Source organism: Schistocerca nitens, chromosome 4 (assembly GCF_023898315.1).
Source record: "Schistocerca nitens isolate TAMUIC-IGC-003100 chromosome 4, iqSchNite1.1, whole genome shotgun sequence".
NCBI classification, from domain to species: Eukaryota; Metazoa; Arthropoda; class Insecta; order Orthoptera; family Acrididae; genus Schistocerca; species Schistocerca nitens.
This window is the reverse complement of record NC_064617.1, coordinates 488389880-488402252: the sequence shown is the minus strand read 5'-3', so window position 1 is coordinate 488402252 and position 12373 is coordinate 488389880.

Here is a 12373-nt window from a genome sequence, read left to right as displayed (position 1 = left end):
TTTGTTGAGGGAGAGCCACAGTATTGGTGTGCCTGCGGTAAACCCAGTCGTGTCTGTTTAGTACATTTACAGTGTATATTTTCCAATGTTTTGATTCACTCTGGTGTGTTTAAAATTAAAGTGTATATTTTCTGTGAATTGTAAAGGGTCCCCCAATGTATGCGTAGTTATTTCTTCTTCTGAGCAGAAAAGAGTAGTGTTGTACAGCTTCATCACGTATGAATGTGAATGATTATGAGGCTCATATGAAGCGTTTCCTATTACAGTAAGATGGCTTTCGTTCTTTGATGACTAAAAAGGTATCGGGTGTGTTGGCGTGGCGAGTCAATGGTCGTAAGGTAATTCTTGATGATAAATTACAGTTTTAGTGTTCTTATTCCCCTTAGGTGAGCATGATTCAGTGAGATTTTTCAAATGTACTGCGATGTTAATGAAGCAACTTGGTGACTTGTAGGTGAAGGACTTGTGTATGAAGGGAGATTAATAGTGTTTGATTTTCAGAGCTGCCATCTTATAAGATATTTGGAAAGTGTAACTTGCCGTCACATACTACTAGGTACGGTTGAGGACACCAGGGTATGAAACCCCAGAAGATGTATATGGAAACAGCTTATAAACTCAAGCAGCTTGATATTTAATAGAGAATCAATGCGACTACCTCCAAGCTAAAATAACATGACGGTAGGTGAGGACCCCTGGGGACATTTGGTGAGTAAGTGTGTAATCATTATGAGTATCTTATGATAGCAGTAAGTTGGGTACTCATGGCCCTGGACAATGGATTTCTTTTGACAGTATTTTTTATGTACTTATAGGACGAAGTGTTTATGTGTTTGCTAATAGGATAGGATGATTTTTATTGCCATTTTTATGCCCACTGACCTTTTGCATTAGGCTGATGAATAGATGTTGAAACATTTACCATTTCAGATGTGACTTGAATGAACCTTCTGTGTCTCATTAATCATAACTTTTATTATGCAATGTCCATAGAAAAGAAGTCTCGGAAATTTTTCACAGATCAGCAAACATGTTCTACAAACCTTGGAGGAGCAGTCAATGGACAACGATATGGGTATTGGTGTTGAAAGGAATATTTTGTTTATATGTGGGAATTGTAGTCGGGCTATATGGTGATGGTGACTAGTACGAGCTGTGTAGATTGTGCATGAGAGCGTAGTTAGGAGTAGGTAGAGTTTTGTGTCTGTAGCTAGCAGCGGCGCCAAATCCTATCCAAATCCTGACCAAACCTTGTACAAGATCTACCCTGAATGATTGACAGCAGATGTAATGCTGGAACTATATTTTATAAAAAGGATTTTTTGTTTGTTTGAATATTGGTTATTTAATTTTCTTCGTTGTTCTTCTTATTAGTAATGTTAAGAAGGCCCTTTTTGTCAAGTTAATTTTGGGCACTATTCCATGTATTGATCAGGAGTGATAAACTCCGAAGATTTTGTGGTAATCTGTACACATGATATTTTGTAACGATCCCTGTGAGCGCAGTTCTTAAGTGGGTGCAAGGCCGCCTAGGGAGCATCCGCATCAGAAAGCACAGGGCTTGGTCCACCGGCAGGCGTTGCCGAACCCTGGTATCAACGGCGAAGCAGTGATGCGGCGAGCGGTCACAGCTGTTTCCCCGTCAGAGGGGAGGGGATGCTGGTCTTCCCCCAGGCGCAGGCTCACACCGGAGCCCGCAGGCGTGTCAACACGGCAGCGCCAGCTGATTGCCGGCGTTCCACCCCATGCGCTAGTCATCTGACAAGCGAAAGGGAAAGTGTGACGCACACCAGGCGAGGCCGCCGATTCCTGAGCGCCGCTAGTCCAGACGGCTGCTGCGGTGAGGTAACGCCCACTGCCCGGAGGGACACGGGTCCCACCACTGACGCATCAGCTGAGACGGTGCAACGAGGTGATAAGCGGGTCTCAAGCCCGACACCCGCACGAGTTTACGTCGACCTCGATGCGACGCAGAAGAGCGCGTGTCTCCCCACTGACACGACAGGAGACGGGGGCGTGTGTCGGTAAAACACATTCCTCCACAACACACGGACGACAACCGCCAAGCCGCCTTCTCGATGATGAGGCAGGGCCCACAAGTGGCGATGTCCTGCAAATCTGCAACGCCGAACCATCCCACAGTATGGACGCAGAGGGTGGAAACGGGCACGAGGCAACGTCGCGGGGTGCTGTCTAGGATGATCAACCTGGGTTACAACGGATGTTACAATCAACGCCGCTGCGAACTCCCCAGTTCAGTGTTGTGGTCCCCTAGTAGCTTATCCTCCAAGTCGCCTTTAGAAGAGACGCCCACCCCAGCACCTAAAGAGAATACCCAGTGAAACAACCATGTGACGAAAATGAAAAATGACAGCGTGTCAACGAGTTGATTTCTGGATGTGTTTTTGTACTCATGTCTTATTTTCCATAGGTGATTATTTACCAGCTGTCATACCATTGGGTTCATTAATGATTTTGTATCACTGTATTTGTTGTGAATATTGTATTTTGCACTTTCACTTGCATGTTTTTATATATGTCAGCACCAGATGATACTGCTTTGGTTCGTGATAATGATTTTGCATCATTGTATTTGTTTATATATTTATATATATTATGTACCTGTTCACCTATGTCTCTATGTTAACTTTTGATAGTTGGTTAAGGCAATTTTAAAATAATATCTCATGGTTGTGGTCGTAGTAGGTCAGATGACATGATGTTAGCGTAGGATATCACGCTTAATTTAATTTGTTCTGTTTGCTTTGCGGACCGCATGAGGTCACAATTATTGACTAAGGTCAGATAAAGCTCACTTGGATATAAGAGATTAATCAACTCTTTTGTGCTGCTGTTTACTGTTGCAATTGTTACTCGTTAGGGTATGTTTGTTTCGAAGACTGTTGGCGAATCTCCTAGCATGGCGAGAAAATTCGCGGCACAGTCTTCTCCGGGACGTTTGGGGTGATGAAAGGGTCCTGTAGCCACCTTTCATTGCCAACGCTCGTAGTGGTCAAGTCGGCAAAGAGGTTTCCGCTACTTGGGAGAAATCCACCTGCGTTAGGTTGGTGGCGGAAATGGCATCCTGGGGTTTTCCGGTCCACGCGGAGCATGGAAGAGGCTGGAGAAGCGGGAGGCAGTCTGCCGCCGGTACGGGAAGCGTACACAGCTGTGCTCCAGTAGCAGAAGGGTGAGTTGTACTGACCGCGTGGCGCGTTGTCACATAGAGAGGGGAGCTTTTAGCTTTTGGTCTCGAGTTTCGTCTTGTAAAGATTTATTTGCTGGGTTGCAGCAGGGAATGCAAGGCTTTTGTAAACTTTCAGTTTGATTCCCAATGCAGTCTTGACTTTGATCCGTGAGAGGAACGCAGCACAAAGGAGTTGCATATGTTGAATTGCCCTCGGTTCAGTGTGAATGTTTATGTGCCTACAGTTGTGTGTGTATGCTTCTAATCTTTTCCGGATCTTGGTAATTTTTGTGTAATTGTGAATTTTCTTTGTCTCACGTGATTAAAATTTGGCCACGGTCCATAGAAATTGTCTCCGCGGACCGAGTGGGCACGCGAGTCTGTTATGAAACGTATAGTATTTCACAAGCAATTGTACATAGTTAGCATGCAAAAGCAGTCTACAGATGCACTACATCAATGTTTTAAGGAATAAATAATTTGGCCTTCAATCTTATCTTGTGTACCGATGTTACGTCGCCGTTACCTTCGCCATTTTACCTTGTAGTTTTCCTTGTTGGCCCACCTATAGCGTTTCCATGTGCACAGGTGTAGTGATTAGTGTCCCTTTTTTTTATCTGAAACAAATGCTCTGGAATAGATCGTGTTTTCACGAATCTTGCTGCAGGCTGCACTTACGCATGGTGTTCACGCCCTATTTACTTTACTCAATATTTGATTCACGGGAAGAATGCCTGGATCATATTAATAACTACATCCCATTCTTTATCGATGACTTTACAATGAATGTTCTTTTGTGAGTTTTTCTTATTAATAAATTAAGTAATTTTCCGACTCAGTGCTACCTCTTCTTTGTCGTGTGGCCAGAGTCGGTGGCGACCCTATCTTTTATATTGATTTCAGTGTCAAGTAGCATTTACTTATTCAAAGTGCGCGTGGCTCTTTTAGCTATAAGGATACATTCAAAGGGCGCTTCATGCTTCTTGCACATAGCGTCCTTATATTCACGCTACTTACAACTTCTTGTGGGCTTCGTGCGGTGACGAGAACTGTAGGAGGCTGCTGTGCCGTACCCAGTTCCAGGGAATGTCAATGGCAGTAATCTCAGTGTATATATTTAATATTTTTGCAAAAGCATTTTGTTGAATTGGAAGAATGTCACTGTCTGAACTGGATGTCAGTCTAACATAAACGTACTCACTTACTTACTCCTTGGCGCTGTAGCCCGTGTAGGGCCTTGGCCTCCTGGACAATCTTCGTCTAATCTTCTCTGCTGGCTGCCTCGGCTCTCCAACCCCCATTCTTCTCGAGTCCTCATCCACGTCGTCTAGCCATCTGGTCCTTGGTCTGCCCCTTATACGTCGTCCTCCTGGCTTCCCTTTGAAAACTTTCTTGACTGTGGTACTCTCCATCACTCTTTCTACACGTCCCTACCAACGTAGTCTATTACTATTTATTTCTGTTACGATATCTGGTTTGTTGTACAATTCTCTGGTCCCCTTATTATTTCTGATTCGCCAAAAACCCCTATCGTTCACAGACCCGATAACTTTAATAAGTATCTTCCTTTCCCGTCTCTGCAACAACTCCTCATCATTTTACGTTATTGTCAAAGTCTCCAAACCTTACATCACCACAGGTCTCACTACTGTACGATACACTGTCAACTTCAGATTCCTACTAAGGCTTCTTGCTTTAAACACTTCAATCGGTTCGAAGTAGTTCCTGTTACCAGCTGTAATCCTTGCACGTGTTTCTTCTCTCGTATCATTAGTCTCAGTTACCAGTGAGCCAAGATATTTAAAGCTCTCACAGCGTTCAAATTCTTTCACGTTCAAAGTCATGCTTCTTTCTCGTTCACAATACCTTTTCCTATATGTTAACGTATACTTTGTCCTTAACTGATTGATTGTCAGCCCCATCGCCGCTCCATATCTTTCTAGTTTTTCAAGTTTTTCTTCCAGGTCCTGTTTCCTCCTGGGTAACAAATCAATAGCATCTGCATATGCAAGAGTCTGCGTCACTCTATTAAACAGTGTTCCCCTAGGGTTGCCGCTTTGTGTCTTTTGTATTCCCTTCTAAAGAGACATGAAACAGAATAATGCAGAGCACATCATCCTCTCCCAATCCTCCGTTAACTTCAAATGCCTTTGATAAAGTGTCCTCAACCTTCACTTTACATACTGTTCTTCTCAAGGACATTTGGACCTGTCTTATTAGTTTGTTGGTTACTCCTGCGTCTTGTGTTACCTTCCAGAGTTGATCTCTTTTGATACTATCATGAGCTTGTTTGAAATTAATGAACAGTTGGTGGACATCGATGTTATACTCATAACAGTTTTCAACGATCTGTGTGATGGTAAAGTCTGATGTGTGGTGGATCTATTAGTTCTTCCACTGTTCCGGCATATTTTCTTTGCACCATGTTTCCAATATAATCTCATGCAAAATCCTTACTAATTTTTCTCCACCATATTTTATCATTTCTGCTGTAATATTGCCTTCTCACAGAGCTTTATTGTTTTTAAGAGTCCTGATACTAGCTTTAACTTCTTCCAGTGTAGGTTCCTCGACAGAGTCTAACATAAAGACACATGCTAATCTCTTGTCAGATGTATTGTCAAAGTGTAATGAAGTCCTATTGTAAGTCCCAAGTTGTCGGAACACTGATTTGGTAGACGTCCGCCGAATCAGGATTTAAGAAGATTGCATCTAGTCGGGAGTTGGGTGACTACAGTAAGTGAGTTGTGCAGTTTATTAGTAACACACGTATTGACCGAAGTCTCGCAAGTGAGCCCGCCCAAAACAGGTTAAGTTCCGACGAAAGCCAAGCTCAAAAATTTCTGCGTGTGTGCAGCGTGCAGGATACTTGAAAATTTAGAACTACACACTCGGCACAATCTATAAAGGATTGACGTCGTAGATACACACACACCGCGGTTGTTTGCTGATTTACACGCAGGCACGAAAGGCGAACGCAACTCGGGTAGTCGATTTTGACGAGAAAGTCGCTCGTGTAAAACAGGCTTTACTGGTCAGGATACAAGCATATCCACGCGGCCGGTAGATGAATACTATCTTGTGTTAGATGTGTCCCGAAAGTTCCAGGATTGTTCGCCATTTCCAAGATCTACTACAGGTCAGTCGGTGGCGAAGTGACAGACAACGACGGTAGAGTAGTTAGAGACGGGAAAAACCGACCGGCTAAAGCAGATGCCTGTATGTTAGTTCTGATTAACAGGTATTTTTGAATACTTGTTTGGTCTCGGTTATAGCAGGGTTTTTTAATAACCGGCTAGAAAACCAAAATATCAGTTACTGATAGCAATTGTGTTAATGGTAAAATGGCTCTGAGCACTGTGGGTCTTAACATCAGAGGTCATCAGTCCCCTAGAACTCAGAACTACTTAAACCTAACCAACCTAAGGACACCACACACATCCATGCCCTAGGCAGGATTCGAACCTGCGACCGTAGCGGTCGCGCGGTTCCAGACTGAACCGCCTAGAACCGCTCGGCCACACCGGCCGGCTAATTGTGTTAATATTTTTGGTTTTCAAGTAAATCTTTTTTGTTAAGAAAAAACGAATAATTTTTGTTCGTAAAAGTTCCATTGCCTTGAAGCATTCTTTTATTATGCGAGTAGAAAATGGGAAAAGAGTTAAGGGCTCTTTTAAAAATAACGCAGACAGAAACAGCAATAAACCCATGGCATAAGAATTTGTACAGCATTTCTGAGAGAATAATGTACCTGTTACCATGTGCCATGACCTATTGAATGGTATACGCGTACAATGTGAGAGACTTGCCCCATCTGATATGTATCGTAATTTCACCCTTTACTACTGACTATTCGTAATGCCCATGCAGAGGTATGATCCTCAGTTACAGCAGGATTTTTGAGCAGAGTTTCAAAAAATTAGAATCAGCAGGAGAATACTGGTGATCGTTAGTAGTGAAACTTCCTGGCAGATTAAAATTGTGTGCCGGACCGAGACTCGAACTCGGGACCTTTGCCTTTCGCGGGCGAGGAGAGCTTCTGTAAAGTTTGAAAGGTAGGAGACGATATACTGCCAGAACTAAGGCTGTGAGGACAGGCCGTGAGTCGTGCTTGGGTAGCTCAGATGGTAGATCACTTGCCCGTGAAAGGCGAAGGCCCCGAGTTCGAGTCTCGGTCTGGCACACAGTTTAATCTGCCAGGGAGTTTCATTTCAGCGCATACTCCGCTGCAGAGTGAAAATCTCATTCTGATCGTTGTCAGTATTCAACCGCTTATCATTTTTCAAGAAAATAGCGAATGGTGGACAGATTGTTGTCTTTTATCTACCTATATAATTTAATATTTTAATCTATATATCTTTAAATTGAGGAAGGCAACATTTTTCAACTATTATTCGATTTTTGTGTTTATAACATGAAATAATAGCAATAAAAAAACTGAAAATAGATTATTTCATCAACCGATTATTTTGAGCGGTTTTAACGTTAAGGTTAGACTGATGTTGAAAAAAAAAAATACAAATCTAACTTAAAATCGGTTGCTTTAGCGATAACTGTCATAACTGTCGTCCCTAGGCCTAGCGCGGTCGGACGCTGGTGACCAGACTGCGAGCGCATGCGCGATGTCCGCCGCCAGACGGCGGCCCAGTGGCCCAGTGCTGCGGCCGGCCGTGACCCGTGACCCCGGCTGAGTCAGCGCCAGCGGCAGCCGCCGCCGCCGCCTGGCGCTCTGAATCACCGCACGGACTGCCCGCCACGACAGCCGTCACGCTTCGCCAGAACTCGCCTCTGAGCGCCCAGGAATCCCTGCACACTCACGCCAATCGTTTCTGCGATATTCCAACTTAGTCAGCGCAGCGCGGAAATCGTGCTAGCCCTGAGGCTGGTCGGCTACTAACTTTATGAATGGGAGGAAGTAACTGCTTCCTGAACAACTTCTGTGAGCTTGGTGTTTCGGATTTGCAGAGGTGTTGAATTTAATTGCCTCCTCGAGCATGAGTGAAGCTGCCGCTTCTATATACACTGAAGCGCCAAAGAAACTGGTATAGCCATACGTATTCAAATACAGACAGAATTCGGCGCTGCGGCCGGCAACGCTTATATAAGACAACGTGTGTATTGCGCAGTTGTCAGATCCGTTACTGCTGCTGCAATGGCAGGTTATCAAGATTTAAGTGAGTTTGAACGTGGTGTTATAGTCGGCGCACGAGGTAGCGATGAAGTGGGGATTTCCCGTACGACCTTTCCACAAGTGTACCGTAAATATCAGGAATCCGGCAAAACATCAAATCTCCGGCATCGCTGGGGCCGGAGGAAGATCCTGCAAGAACTGGACCAACGACGACTGAAGAGAATCGTTCAGCGTAATAGAAAAATGGTTAAAATGGCTCTGAGCACTATGAGACTTAACATCTATGGTCATCAGTCCCCTAGAACTTAGAACTACTTAAACCTAACTAACCTATGGACATCACATACACATCCATGCCCGAGGCAGGATTCGAACCTGCGCCGTAGCGGTCACGCGGTTCCAGACTGCAGCGCCTAGAACCGCACGGCCACACCGGCCGGCAACAACGTGATACAAGTGCAGTCCTTCCGAAATCGCTGCAGATTTCAGTGCTGGGCCATTAACAAGTGTTTGCGATCGAACCACTCAATGAAACATCATCAATATAGGCTTCCAGAACCGCAGGTCCTCTCGTGTACCTTTGATGATTGCACGACACAAAGCTTCACGCCTCGCGCAGGTCCGTCAACACCGTCATTGGACTGTTGATGACTGGAAGCATGTTGCCTTGTCGGAAGAATCTCGTTCGTTATTGTATCGAGCGGATGGACGTGTACAGGTCTGGAGACAACCTCATGAATCCATGGACCCCGCATGTCAGCATGGAACTGTTCAAGATCGTGGAGGCTCTATAATGTGGTGGGGCGTGTGCAGTTGGAGTGATATGTGACCGCTGATACTTCTCGGTACGACTCTGACAGGTGACACGTACGTAAGCATCCTGTCTCATCACGTGTATCCATTTCATGTCCATTGTGCATTCCGACGGACTTAGGCTTCTCAAAAAATGTTCAAATGTGTGTGAAATCTTATGGGACTTAACTGCTAAGGTCATCAGTCCCTAAGCTTGCACACCACTTAACCTAAATTATCCTAAGGACAAACACACACACACCTATGCCCGAGGGAGGACTCGAACCTCCGCCGGGACCTGCCGCACAGTCCATGCTGCAGCGCCCTGACCGCTCGGCTAATCCCTCGCGGCGGACTTTGGCTATTCCAGCAGGACAATACAATATCCCACACGTCCAGAATTGCTACAGATTGGCTTCAGGAACATTCTTCTGTGTTTAAACACTTCCGCTAGCCACAAAACTCCGCAGACATGAACATTATTGAGCATACCTGGGATGCCTTGCAACGTGCTGTTCAAAAGAGATCCCCACCCTCTCGTACTCCTACGAAATTATGGACAGCCCTGCTGGATTCATGGTGTCAATTCCCTCCAGCACTACCTCAGACATTAGTCGAATCCATGCTACACCGTGCTGCGGCACTTCTACGTGCTCGCGGAGGCCCTACATAATGTTAGGCAGGTTTACTAGTTTCTTTGGCTCTTCAGTGTAGTAATAGTAGCTGAGTACACGATGTTGCCCGGGTATGTATTCTTCTAAACATCTATTAATCCATCTCCTCCTTCCCACTCTCTTTGTCCATCTCCCTCTCTCTGTCCTCCATGCTTCGCTCCCAGTGACCGAGCGAGGTGGCGCAGTGGTTAGCACACTGGGCTCGCATTCGGGAGGACGTCGGTTCAAACCCGCGTCCGACCATCCTGATTTAGGTTTTCCGTGATTTCCGTAAATCGCTTGAAACAAACGCCAGGATGGTTCCTTTGAAAGGGCACGGCCGACTTCCTCACCCTTCCCTAATCTGATGGGAGCGATGACGTCGCTGTTTGGTCCCCGTCCCCCAAATCTCTCTTTCTCTGGCTGTCCTCCTCTTTCTCCTTCTTTATGTCTACCCCTTACTCCCCTTCTCTGTTCACTTCCACCTCCCCTGTCTCTGCTCACCTCATAGTCACCCTCTCTTTGTCCATATACTCCTCCTCCCTCTCACTGTCCACCTCCTGCAATCTCTCCCCTTCCCGACTATCTCTCCATCTTCTTTTCACATCTGCCCACCTCCTCCTGCCCTTTCTCACTACTCAACTTCTCCCACTCTCTCTGTCCGTCTCCTCCTCTTCTGTGTCCATCTCTCTTTCCCTCTATCGCTCTCCGTCTCCTCACCTTCCTCTCTCTGTCCATTTCCACATTCCCCTCCTCTCTATCCATCGCCTCCTTTCCCCTCTCTGCCCCTCCATCCCACCCTTCTCTGTGCATCAAACCCACACCAATAGCAGGTTGGTGCTTCTTAATCCCCCCCCCCCCTTCCCAAATACTTCTTTACAGATAGCAAGTAAAATATCAACTTTGGTTTAAATCAATGCAGGAATTTAAGAGGAGCTTTGTACTCACGTCTTCACCCATGAACACACATGTCACATGTAAACCACATATATTTAACAGATTTCTCTCATATCTGTAAATACATTTCATCTGTATCTCTAGCGAATATAACCCTGAAGTTTCGTTTTCAGGCAGTGCTATATTTATGAAATCTTATCTCCTGAACTGTGTGTCGAACATCGGTAAATTCAACGGTAAATTCAGCAGTATATGTGGATACTGTCTACGCAATGTGTTAGGAATAGAGTTAGTAGTAAAGAAGTAACTAATTAAAACGTCTTGTATGATGTGGAAGTTTTTCGGGTGTTTCAGTGTTATGACGTCATATCTCCTGAAATATGTACTGTACAATGACACAATTTTGCATGTGCTTTCAGTAATAGGTGTGAATACTATCTGCAAAATGTATCGGGAGTAGAGTAAGCAGTAAAGAAATAATATATTAAAACGTCATGACTGATGCAGCAGTTTTTCTGCATGAACAGCGAAAATGTAGTAAGCGATAAACTTCCTTCCTTCGATCATTTGGGAGAGGGGGGGGGGGGGGAGTGTTAGCGAGAAAAAGTTCCTTAAAGGTTTGCATTATGTGTAAAGTTTGCTGCGAGAGACTAAGTGCTCTCATTCCCAAATACTGGATGAATAAAGTCTGGATATTTGCGCGTCATTGACTACACATTTTTCTCACAGCCACCCCCACCCCTCTGATAGAAAGGTGGTTCTAATCCCCACAGCGCTTCTTTCCAGACAATAAATAATACGTTTACCAAGTCTGGTAGAAATCGATCCAGTAGTTTAGGAGGAGGTGTGAAACATACATAAATACGAACAGGTTGATTCAGCTGCCCCTACCGATGACGTTTTATGCAGCCCCCCAATCTTATATCTGGCTTTCAAAATGCCTGCGAGATGTTCATATTCACTCGATTGCTACGCGCAAACTCTTAATCTTACAGAAAAAATTAACAGGATCTTTTTGAAGGAAATTTAATGTAGTTAAATTTTGTACTGGGATACGTTTTAACTGGAGACAACAGGTTTCGAGGTATTCAAGAAATACGTACAAAAGTGACCTTCAATGTACCTCCACCCCTACACTCATACCTCACCAGTCAGGAGTGTTAGTATTTGTTCGTGGTATTCGCTCCTATTTGGTCTCTATTGTCTGAGATATGATGCCACCAGCATAAACGAACCTGTGAGGGTAATGAAAGAAAAATGACTTTTGCAAACGTTAGACTAAAACTAATCACATTGACAGCTCGATGCAGTGTTAACCATTAGAAGCTAAGTACTTTCGTACCCAGAAGGGTTGATGAAAACAACGTTGCAATTGTTTATCTTATGTTGTTAAAACTCACAGAACAGTCAGGTAAAATTTACACAAGCATCAGTTTCACAATTTGTAAATTTTCTACTAATTCGGTGGAGTAATAATACCATTCAATGAAAACCAAAAAGGGTATCACCGTAAAAATAGTTTGTGCAGTCTCAAATTTTTTCCAGAGGTATAGGAGGGAGAGCTGTGAACAACATACTAGAAATACTGACCGGTGGGGGCTGAGTGTGGGAGAGAGAGTGCGTCTGATTGTACGTTTTTCTTTTATAGTTCTAAAGCTACGGTCTCTAGCGAAAACCTATTCCAGTACGTAATTCAACTACATTAAAATTCCC